The following is a 12,817-nucleotide window of genomic DNA, read 5'->3' on the forward strand; positions in this document are numbered from 1 at the left end:
TGGAACTCTGACCAAAAAAACTATGAAGTTTTACAGCCCTGAAAAATAGGAAGGCAGAGTTCAGAGCAACCACAGCATCTGGAAAGTAAAGGGGAAATCACAGAAAGGAGGAAGCTACAGGGAGTACCCCAAATTCTGATTATCAACTACCAAAATCTCTGGTTGACTTTAAATAGCACATTCTGTGAGGTAGAATTTAAGCAGCCTAGCATAAGGTAGAGAACTAAGCTGAGATTTCAGAGTGAGGAATTTGAATTCATCTGGGTTAAATGCCTACTAAAGAAAACAAGCAAAAATCAGTACTCTTTGGAGTAATATAGAATTCAGACCCTCAACAGCATTTTATTCATAATGTCCATAAACCTTCCACAAAACCTGAAATTACTAGGCATAGAAGAAACAGAAAATACAATAACTTTTATTAAAAGAAAAAGAAGATCACTGAAGGAACACTCATGTTGACTTAGATGTCAGAAGTAACAGACAAGAAATATAAAGCAATTATTATAACTATGCCAAGAATGAAAATGCATTCAATGAATGAAACTATTTCTCAGCGATGAAACAGAAATGTCAAAAAAAAAAACAAATGGAAATTCTTCAGATGAAAAATACAATGTAACAGTTTTATAATACAAATAATAGTTTAATAATAGATTAAAGATGACTAAAGTGAGCTTGAAGATTAATTAATAGAAATTATCCAATCTGAAGACAAGAACATGAAAAGAAAAAAAAAAAAACAAGCAGACCTTTAACTACCTATGAAAAGATAGCAAAAGGTTTTATGTATGTGTAACTGGATCTCAGAAGGTGAAGAGAAATTGAGGCATAAAATGTATGTGGAAAAAATAACATCAAAAATTTCCCAAATTTGCTAAAAGACATGAATTTTCAGATTTAAGAAGCTCAGTAAAGCCCAAGCAGTAATAAAAGCAAAGAAAATCCCATCTAAGAATATCATTAGGCTAATTGCTGAAAACCAAACATAAGGAGAAAACATTAAACAGTTTAAAAATCTGCTGACTTCTCATCATAAATTAAGAAGAATAAAAGAAAATAGACCAATAATTTTAAGTGCTAAAAAAGAAAAAATTGTCAATTCAAAATTCTGTGGTAAGCAAAAACAAAGATATTTTCAGATTAAAAATAATACAGGATAAATTATTACCAGCAAACATTTCATACAAAAATTTCTTTTTTTCAAGCTGAATATAAAGAACATCATATGGAAGCTCAGATCTTCAGCAGTGAATAAAGGGCTCCACAAATGCAAAATATACAGGCAAATATAAAAGACTATTTGTTGGCTTTAAAATACATATGATTGCTTAATGTAAAAACTATATTTTTAGTTTAGAGTTTATATATAGATATATATAACACATGTAGTATCTATAACATAGAAAACAGAAGTGAGAATAGACACCTAGATTATTTTTACATATTATGTGATATGATACAAGATTAACTGTAAGCTACAATCCATAGGGTCACAAAGAGTCATACATGACTGAAGCAATTTAGCACCCACGCACACACAGGCTGTGAAACTTCAGAGTATATATTATATCTGAAAAAAAACAAGAAATATATCTATAACATAAAAAGGTAAACTAAAATAGGATTTTAAATAAATTTTAATTACTTCAAAGTAAAGTAAAAAATTCCAGTCCCAAAGAAAGGCAATGCCAAAGAATGCCCAAACTACTGCACAATTGCACTGATCTCACGTACTAGGAAAGTAATGCTCAAAATCCTCCAAGCTAGGCTTCAACAGTCTGTGAACCGTGAACTTCCAAATGTTCAAGCTGAAATGTAGAAAAGGCAGAGATTAAATTGCCAACATCCGATGGATCATCAAAAAAGCAAGAGAGTTCCAGAAAAACATCTACTTTTACTTTATTAACTATGCCAAAGTCTTTGACTGTGTGGATCACAACAAACTGTGGAAAATTCTTAAAGAGACGTGAATACCAGACCACCTGACCTGCATCCTGAGAAATGTGTATGCAGGTCAAGAAGCAACAGTTAGAAGTGGACATGGAAAAAGACTGATTCCAAACTGGGAAATGAGTATGTCAAGACTGTATATTGTCACCCTGCTTATTTAATTTTTATGAAGAGTACATCATGCGAAATGCCAGGCTGGATGAAGCACAAGCTGGAATGAAGATTGCTGGGAGAAATATCAATAACCTCAGATATGCAGATGACACCACCCTGATGGCAGAAAGTGAAGAACTAAAGAGCCTCTTGATGAAAGTGAAAGAGGAGAGTGAAAAGCTGGCTTAAAACTCAACATTCAGAAAACTAAGATCATGGCATCTGGTCCTATCACTTCATGGCCAATAGATGGGGAAAAAATGGAAACACTGACAGACTTTATTTTCTGGGGCTCCAAAATCACTGCAGATGGTGACTGCAGCCATGAAATTAAAGGATGCTTATGCCTTGGAAGAAAAGCTATGACCAACCTAGACAGTATATTAAAAAGCAGAGACATTACTTTGCCAACAAAGGTCCGTCTAGTCAAAGCTATGATTTTCCTGTAGTCATGTATGGATGTGAGAGTTGGACCATAAAGAAAGCTGAGTGCTTGAGAATTGATGCTTTTGAGCTGTGGTGTTGGAGAGGACTCTTGAGAGTCCCTTGGACTGCAAGGAGATCCAACCAATCCATCCTAAAGGAAATCAGTCCTGAATATGCATTGGAAGAACTTTTGCTGTAGCTGAAACTCCCAATACTTTGGCCACCTGATGCGAAGCACTGACTCGTTGGAAAAGACCCTGACATTGGGAAAGATTGAAGGCAGGAGGAGAAGGGGATGACACAGAATGAGATGGTTGGATGGCATTTCCAACTCGATGGACATGAGTCTGAGCAAGCTTCGGGAGTCAGTGATGGACAGGGAAGCCTGGTGTTCTGCAGTCTATGGGGTCGCAAAGAGTTGGACATGACTGAGTGACTGAACTGACTGAAAGTATAAAAGGAATAATACAGAAACAAAAATATATAGAGAAAGAGAAAATAAATAATAAAATGAGGGATGAGATGGGGAAGGAGACAGTAGGGAGGGTCAGGATGGTGAACACATGTACACCCATGGCTGATTCATGTGAATGTATGGCAAAAACTGCCACAATATTGTAAAGTAATCAGCCTCCAATTAAAATTTTAAAAAAGTAAAAAATATATAAAAGTAAAAAAAAAAACAAAACACGATAGGCCTAAATCTAACTACAGTAATAATTACATTAAATGCTAACATTCCAGTGAAAAGAAAGCAATGGTCAGACTGGACAAAAATAGAAGATATAGGCACAAAGATTCATATCATCCAGTATAATGTCAATATGAATAAAAGTAATTTTAATATGAATGATAGTAATTTAAATATCTGTATTGAGCAGTTTAATATATGCCAGATGGTCTACTAATAGCTTTATATGCAATACCTTCTTTAATCCTCAAAGCAGTTCTTTAAAGCAAGAATCAGTTTTATCTCCACCTTGTGGGTGAGGAACTGTGTGAGAGAGAAAAGTAATTTATTGTATTAGAGACACTATAAATATCCAAGTGTAAATTCAGGTGCATCCAGTAAGTAAATCATTATGCAATCACTTAAAGGTAGTAATTTTAATAATATAATAACCGTGAAGAATAAAATTTTGTAGAGCTGTTGAAAGATATTTATTATAATACATATTTTCAAAATCCCCAAATTATACACTATCAATGATTTAACCTATACAAAATGTTATGTATGCAGAAAGTCAAATCTGAAAGTCAGCACACACAAGGAAAGATAGTTGATGTGTCCCAGTATACTACAATCCTCTTGATGGCAAGGACTATGTTGCTTTATTTACCCTCTAGATGATTATTAATCACTGTCTACATATCAGGCTCAACAATAAGTGGTCAGGCTACAGAAAAGAATAAGAGAGAATAAGGCAAACAGGGTCCCTCTCCTTAAAGATTTCACCTTATGATACAGGGAGGAAACCATATATCTCTGTTCACTTTGATAGTCTCTATATGTGCATTGGCCAAGCGTCTTATAGGGAATAAACAAGGTGATGCAACAAAGAATGTGGACATGAGCTGGACCAGAAGCGTGGCTCAATTACTCAGTGCATTCCAGACCATAGTAAGGAATTTCCATTTTATTCCAAGTGGAACTGGATCACCACTGAAGGAGTATAAGCAGGGGAAGTGACCCAACATAAGTTTTACTTGCAAATGATCACTGCCGTGAAGCAGATGAGCTACTGGGAACAAAATGCTGAGAGACTGTGAAGGAAGCTGTGCAGAAACTTGGATGGTGGGAAGCGGTGCCTTCTCATTGGGGACATCAGTGACATGGCTAGAAATGGAGAGATTTGAGGTGTATGTTGGAGACAGAACCAAGAGAAGTTATCCTGGGAAGGATAATGTGGGAAGGAGGACACAGGGACTAATCTTCAATTTGGGCTTGCAAAACACAAGAAAAAAAAAAACTCTAGGAGAGAAAAGGGTATTTGCTTTTACCCTGTAAGCATGGTCTAAATGGGTGAGTAGGAATAATGGTTATGATTCAAATTTGTATTTTGTACACTTATCAGACACTGAGATGAAGTTATCAAGTTAGTAGTTAGTCAGAGTGTCCACATTTAGGCAAAGAATCTGACTAATCAGCAAAAAGATAGAACATAAAGCTATGGACCAGGTATGAGTGAGCAGATGGAAAAGAGGAGTTCTCTTGGAATTAATTCTCAGCCTTTATTTTTACCATTGCTCCAAAATCAAGAGGAATGAAGTATTTGGACTTTTTAAAGTAGTATTGAGAATCGTTCTGATAGTGCTCTACTTATTTGAAAAACTGTTGAAATGACTTTTCTCAATATCATACAAATAATTAAGACCCAAACAATATTTTTGGAAACTAGGCATAATGGGTCTAGACAAAAAGAGAAAGAACAATTTAGAATGTGGTTATAAGAGATGAAGTTCTTTTAATTATCTTCTGCAGTACCAACTATGTTTCAAGAGCTCAGTACACTGCACATGAAGCCGTCATATTCTATAACAACATAAAAGGAAGCAAAAGAAAAATTCTTTATTATTTTATTAGTTTTGAGTTGATCTTTTATTGATATACACAAATGAATGTGAAAGTCTCTCAGTCGTGTCTGACTCTTTGCAACCCAATGAACAGTGGCATGCAGGGCCTCCCTGTCCATCACCAACTCCCAGAGCCTACCCAAACCCATGTCCATTGAGTAAGTGATGTCATTCAACAATCTCATCCTCTGTCATCCCCTTCTCCTGCCCTCAATCTTTTCCAGCATCAGGGTCTTTGCAAATAAGTCAGCTCTTTGCATCAGGTGGCCAAAGTATTGGGAGTTTCAACTTCAACATCAGTCCTTCCAATGAACACCCAGGACTGATCTCCTTTAGGATGGACTGGTTGAACCTCCTTTCAGGCCAAGGGACTCTCAAGAGTCTTCTCCAACATCACAGTTCAAAAGCATCAATTTTTGGCTCTCAGCTTTCTTTATAGTTCAACTCTCACATCCATATATGACCACTGGAAAAACCATCTAGCCATCTAGCCTTGACTAGATGGACCTTTGTTGACAAAGAAATGTCTCTGCTTTTTAATATGCTGTCTAGTATGGTCATAACTTTCCTTCCAAGGAGTATGCGTCTTTTAATTTTATGGCTGCAATCACCATCTGCAGTGATGGTGAAAACTCAGCCACTGTTTCCACTGTTTCCCAATCTATTTCCCATGAAGTGATGGGACCAGATGCCATGATCTTAGTTTCCTGAATGTTGAGATTTAAACTAACTTTTTCAATCTCCTCTTTCACTTTCATCAAGAGGCTCTTTAATTCTTCTTCACTTTCTGCCATAAGGGTGGTGTCATCTGCATATCTGAGGTTATTGATATTTCTCCCGGCAATCTTGATTCCAGCTTGTGCTTCCTCCAGGCCAGCATTTCTCATGATGTACTCTGCATAGAAGTTAAATAAGCAGGGTGACAATATACAGCCTTGACGTACTCTTTTTCCTATTTGGCACCAGTCTGTTGTTCCATGTCCAGTTCTAACTGTTGCTTCCTGATCTGTATACAGGTTTCTCAAGAGGCAAGTCAGATGGTCTGGTATTCCCATCTCCTTCAGAATTTGCCACAGTTTATTGTGATCCACACAAAGGCTTTGACATAATCTGCTTTATTAAGCAGAAATAGATGTTTTTCTGGAACCCTCTTGCTTTTTTGATGATCCAGCAAATGTTGGCAATTTGATCTCTGGTTCCTCTGCCTTTTCTAAAACCAGCTTGGACATCTGGGAGTTCACAGTTCACATAGTGCTGAAGCCTGGCTTGGAGAATTTTGAGCATTACTTTACTAGCATGTGAGATGAGTGCAACTGTGCAGTAGTTTGAGCATTCTTTGGCATTGCCTTTCTTTGGGATTGGAATGAAAACTGACCCTTTTCAGTCCTGTGGCCACTGCTGAGTTTTCCAAATTTGCTGGCATATTGAGTGCAGCACTTTCACAGCATCATCTTTCAGGATTTGAAATAGCTCCACTGGAATTCCATCACCTCCACTAGCTTTGTTCAGTGATGTTCCCTAAAGTCGCTTGACTTCCCATTCCATGATTCTGGCTCTAGGTGAGTGATCACACCATCATGATTATCTGGGTCATGAAGATCTTTTTTGTGCAGTTCTTCTATGTATTCTTGCCACCTCAATATCTTCCACTTCTGTTAGGTCCTTACCATTTCTGTCCTTTATGGAGCCCATCTTTGCATGAAATGATCCCTTGGTATCTCTAATTTTCTTGAAGAGATCTCTAGTCTTTCCCATTCTACTTTTTTCCTCTATTTCTTTGCATTGATTGCTGAGGAAGGCTTTCTTATCTCTCATTGCTATTCTTTGTAACTCTGCATTCAAATTGGTGTATCTTTCCTTTACCATTCCATTACTAGAAATGGAATTCTTTGTGTTGGTTATTATCTTCTGGAAGTATGTATTTGTATTTTGTAATCTCCAACAAGAAACTGCAAAAAATAAATAAAAATTATTTATAAAAAAGAAAATTTTGTAGATCTAGATATACCACTCAAATCTCCCTCAAGGAAGGATCTTGTGCTCATCTGTGGGGAGTCTGCCTCAGCTGTGTTCTCTATGGTCACAGCCTTCTTGTGAGTACCAAATAGGGCTAGAAAATGAAAACAAATGTGGGATATGAATGAGCAGAATCTGCTTTAGAGATCCCCAGTGGGTTGATTAAAGGACCTACATCCCAGTTCAAAAACACTCTCTGCCCAATCCTACTCTCCCTTTCTTCCCACAGTTAATGATTCCAAATAAACATCCTTCACTGCAAACTTGTCTCACTGTCCCCATCTGGACTACCCAATCCATCATCCAAAGACCTATTATTCCTCTTTCTTTCATTTATTTTCTTTTTCCTTCACATCCCTTCCTGAACAATATAGTTCTAAAGGTAATAGATGGAGTCAGCAAGGAACCGTCTATCCTGGGTAGGGAAGTGAGAAGAGGAAGACAGTGGTCCAGAACAAGTGATAGAGCTCTGGGGTGGGGGTGGGGGTGGGGGGTTGCAAGAGTGTTAATATAGCCACTCAGGAACAAGAGACCAAGCAGTATGAAGTGGCACGCAGCAGAAGACAAGACAAATGGTCAACATGAAACTTGAACACAGTACTGGGAAATACCAGGCCAGCCTACCTGACTCCTGAGAAATCTGTATGCAGGTAAAGAAGCAACAGTTAGAACTGGACATGAAACAACATACTGGTTCCAAATTGGGAAAGGAGTACATCAAGGCTGTATATTGTCACCCTGTTTATTTAACTTATATGCAGAATACATCATGAGAAATGCAAGGGCTGGAGGAAGAACAGGCTGGAATCAAGATTGCCAGGAGAAATAGCAATAACCTCAGATATTCAGATGACACCACCCTGATGGCAGAAAGTGAGAACTAAAGAGCCTCTTGATGAAAGTGAAAGAAGAGAGTGAAAAAGTTGGCTTAAAACTCAACATTCAGAAAATGAAGATCATGGCATCTGGTCCCATCACTTCATAGCAAATAGATGGGGAAACAATAGAAACAATGACAGACTTTATTTTCTTGGGCTCCAAAAATCACTGCAGATGGTAACTGCAGCCATGAAATTAAAAGACACTTACTCCTTGGAAGAAAAGCTGTGACCTAACTAGACAGCTTCTTAAAAAGCAGAGACATTTCTTTGTCAACAAAGGTCCATCTAGTCAAAGCTATGGTTTTTCCAGTGGTCATGTATGGATGTGAGAGTTGGACTATAAAGAAAGCTGAGTGCTGAAGAATTGATTCTTTTGAACTGTGGTGTTGGAGAAGACTCTTGAGAGTCCCTTGGACTGCAAGGAGTTCCAACCAGTCCATCCTAAAAGAAATCGGTCCTGAATATTCATTGGAAGGACTGATGCTGAAGCTGAAACTCTAATACTTTGGCCACCTGATGTGAAGAACTGACTTATTGGAAGACTCTGATGATGGGAAAGATTAAAGGCACGAGTAGAAGGGGGCGACAGAGGATGAGATGGTTAGATGGCATCATCGACTCGATGGACATGAATTTGAGTAAGCTCTGGGAGTTGGTGATGGACAGGGAAGCCAGGCATGCTGCAGTCTATGGGGTCACAAAGAGTTGGACATGACTGAGCAACTGATCCAAACTGATGAAGTAATGGCATTAATCAAGATAGAACATCTTACTTGAGTCAACACTTCACTTCAACAGTAGTCATATAAATAAAATCCTTATCTTCTAGACTGAGATTTAGCTCCAGATATTACCAGACATTTATGATTTTGTCTGACAGTACATGTTGGGACAGCTTCCCCCATGGCTCAGCTGGTAAAGAACCCCCATGCCAATGTGGTAAAGGACCCCCATGCCAATGTAAGAGAAGTAAGAGATGCAGGTTTGATCCCTGGAAGATGCCCTGGAGAAGGAAATGGCAACTCACTCCAGTATTTTCGCCTGGAAAATTCAATGGACAGAGTAGCCTGGAGGGCTAGAGCCCACAGGGTTGCAAAGAGTCGGACATGACTGAGCACACACATGGTGAAATGTATGCATTGAAAGAGGACAAGACCAGAGTGGATGTCAGAGCCCAAGGAGAGGGAGGAAGATACCTATGGGGCCTGGTACTAGAGGGCAAGTCTGGCAAAGAATTGGAGCGCAGGTAGGGAGGAGAGTATCTTTGAAGCACAGTGGGTGTTATGAGCTGAAAAGTGTGTCCACAAACTCATACATTCAGTTCCTAAAACACAATTTCTTGGAATCTGACTGTATTTGGAGATAAGAGTTTTTAAAGAGATAATTAAGTGACCTAGGGCCACAAAATGGGCCCTACTCCAGTTTTACAAAGACTGGTCTCTTTATAAAAAGAGGACATTTGGACACAGATATGCATAGAGAGCAGACCGCATGGAGACACAGGGAGAAGACTGCCACCTACAAGTCAAGGAGACAGGCCTTAGAAGAAAGCAGCTCTGCAGCCATCTCAGCTAGTCCCCAGAACTGTGAGGAACTAAGTTTATGTTGCTCAAGCCCCCTAGTCTGTGGTATTTTAGTATGGCAACCTCAGGAGACTAATACTCTTTGTGACCTTTATGGGGTGAGGGACTGTTCACATGGAGTAGGAAGTAAAAGTGATGATGGGAGAGTGGTTATTTATGGTGTGTGTGTGTTTGTTAGTCGTTCAGTCATGTCTGACTCTTTGCAACCCCATGGAAGTTACTTACAGTGGAACTGATCAAATAAACGTGTTAAGAATAATGTCAACCAAGTTTCCCACAGTCAGAAAGGGGAGTTAAATATGGAAAGGGAGAAAATTAGTATATGTGCTGCTGAAGCGAGCACTGGAAAGGGAGAAAATTAGAATGAATCCTCTGGTTTTGAATTGGAGATACAGGGATAGATCCAAGCTTTTCAACACATAAGTAGGTAGGTAAGCAGATAGATAGGAAGGTAGATAGATAGATAGACAGACAGGTAGATAGACAGATATATATATATAGATAGATAGATATAGATATATATACAGGCATGTAAATACATAATACATACATTTCTTAGCTCTCATAATTGAAAGCACCTGGGAGCAGCAATACCACAAAAGCAATGAGCCCATCTAGAACATGGATCTTGGCATTTAAACACCTTTCTCCACTGAGAGAGGCCTGGGCTCCTTGGAGAAATTGATAATTCCAGTGTTAGGACAGGGAAAGAATAAGATGAACCTAGAATATCTTCTTCTGTCTAAAAAGAATGAAATGATCAAAACATGATGGAAGTTTAATGAAAAATCATGGAAGCCAGCTTAAAGGGGGTCTCATTGACCAAACCTAGGACAGTTTGGTTAGCAAAATAAGTAATGGTGAGTGAAGAATGAAACCCTTAATCTACAGATGAATCTATAAAAATGAGTAGATGAAAAAATTGGATATTAAGGAATAGGATATTTCCATAATTCCAAAGTACCACCCCCAGAGGTACTATTAATTACAAAGGGGAAACAGTTCCTTATATGATGAAGTGTAGCAGACACCAGCTTAATCAAGACATCCAAGAGAACACAATAAATAATGGGGCAAATCAAAATCATGGGTTTCCAGCTAGTATATGGTGAGAACACAGCATCACTTCTGCAGTATTATTGCCAAAAACGCGAAACATGAAACAGATTATGGAAAAATGTCAGAAAAATCCAAACTGAGGGACATTTTGCAAAATAATTTCAGAAGTTTCAAGGTCATGAACACCAAGGAAGGAAGAATTATTGCAGACTAAATACATGACAACAAAATATGCCACACTGTCTGGGCTGGATACTTTTGCTGTAAAGAACATTATTTGGACAGTTGGTGAAACTTAAGGTGGTCCCTTGATTAGGAGCTTGTAATATTTCAGTGTTAATTTTCTGATTTTGATGGCTCTTTTATGTAGGAGAATGTCCTTGTTTATAGGAAATACATGTGAAAGTATTTGGGTGTGATCAGTTATCAGATTAACCAAGTACCCTCAAATGGCTCAGGAAAATAAAAATAATTTATTTGTATTGCATTTGCAACTTCTCTAAATGTTTGGGATTGTTTGAAATAAAAAATGCTGATCTCCTTTACCCAGTACAAGTGTCATCTACTTAGTATTAGTCAAAGTCTAGTCAGGAGGCAGGGGAGAAGGAAATGGCAACCCACTCCAGCATTCTTGCCTGGAGAATCCCAGGGACAGAGGAGCCTGGTGGGCTGCTGTCCATAAGGTTGCACAGTCGGACACGACTGAAGTGACTTAGCATGCATGCATGCACTGGAGAAGGAAATGGCAACCCACTCCAGTATTCTTGCCTGGAGAATCCCAGGGACAAAGGAGCCTGGTGGGCTGCCGTCTATGGGGGGGCACAGAGTCGGACATGACCAAAGAGACTTAGCAGCAGCCGCAGCAGTCAGGAGACAGAACCATAGAGAATAGAGAGAACTCCTTACAAAGAATTGTTAAGTTAAAAAAGTTATTAACTAGACAACTGAAATGACAAAAAAGAGAACTCCATGGTACCACAAAGTGGCAGCATCTAGTCCAAGACTTGGGGCATAAAAAGGATTAAGACAAACTTTGAGGAGGACCTGGGGCCTGGCTCCAGACCTCTGAGGAATCTGAGTTCCAGAGGATATTAACACAGACGGTAAGCATGTGGATTCTCTATCAGTGTGTAAAAAAGTTACCCTGAAACTTAATGGCTTGGAAAAACATATCCCATACTCACTGATTCTATGGGCACTTCCGAAAGGGCACAGTTAACCACGTAGCTTCACCCACCATGATGTTGTTGGTCAGTCACTCAGTCATGTCCAACTACACTTTGCAACCACATGGACTGCAACACACCAGTCTTCCCTGTTCTTTACCATCTCCTAGAGCTTAGTCAAACTCATGTTGATTGTGTCGGTGGTGCCATCCTACCATATTATCCTCTGACATACCCCCCTCCTCCTGCCTTCAATCTTTCCCAGATCAGGGTCTTTCCCAATGAGTCAGCTCTTTGCATGAGGTGGCCAAAGTATTCAGCTTCAGCATCAGTCCTTCCAATGAATATTCACAGTTGATAGGCTTGATCTCCTTGCAGTCCAAGTGACTCTCAAGAATCTTCTCCAACACCACAGTTTAAAAGCATCAATTCTTCAGCACTCAGCTTTCTTTATAGTCCAACTCTCACATCCATACATGAATACTTAGCTATGATTAGATGGACCTTTGTTGACAAAGTAATGTCTCTGCTTTTTAATATGCTGTCAAAGTTTGTCATAGCTTTTCTTTCAAGGAGCAAGCGTCTTTTAATTTCATGGCTGTAGTCACCATCTGCAATGATTTTGGAGCCGCCAAATAAAGTCTCTCACTGTTTCCATTGTTTCTCCATCTATTTGCATGAAGTGATGGGACCAGATGCCATGATCTTAGTTTTCCGAATGTTGAGTTTTAAGACAGCTTTTCACTCTCCTCTTTCATCTTCATCAAGAGGCTCTTTAGTTCCTCTTCACTTTCTGCCATCAGGATGGTGTCATCTGCATATCTGAGGTTATTGGTATTTCTCCTGGCGATCTTGATTCCAATTTGTGCTTCATCCAGTCCAGCATTTCTCATGATATACTCTGCATATAAGTTAAATAAGCACGGTGATAATATACAGCCTTGACATACTCCTTTCCAGTTTGGAACCAGTCCTTTGTTCCATGTCTAGTTTTAACTGTAGCCTT

This window comes from Ovis canadensis, chromosome 2, assembly GCF_042477335.2.
Source record: "Ovis canadensis isolate MfBH-ARS-UI-01 breed Bighorn chromosome 2, ARS-UI_OviCan_v2, whole genome shotgun sequence".
Lineage (NCBI taxonomy): Eukaryota > Metazoa > Chordata > Mammalia > Artiodactyla > Bovidae > Ovis > Ovis canadensis.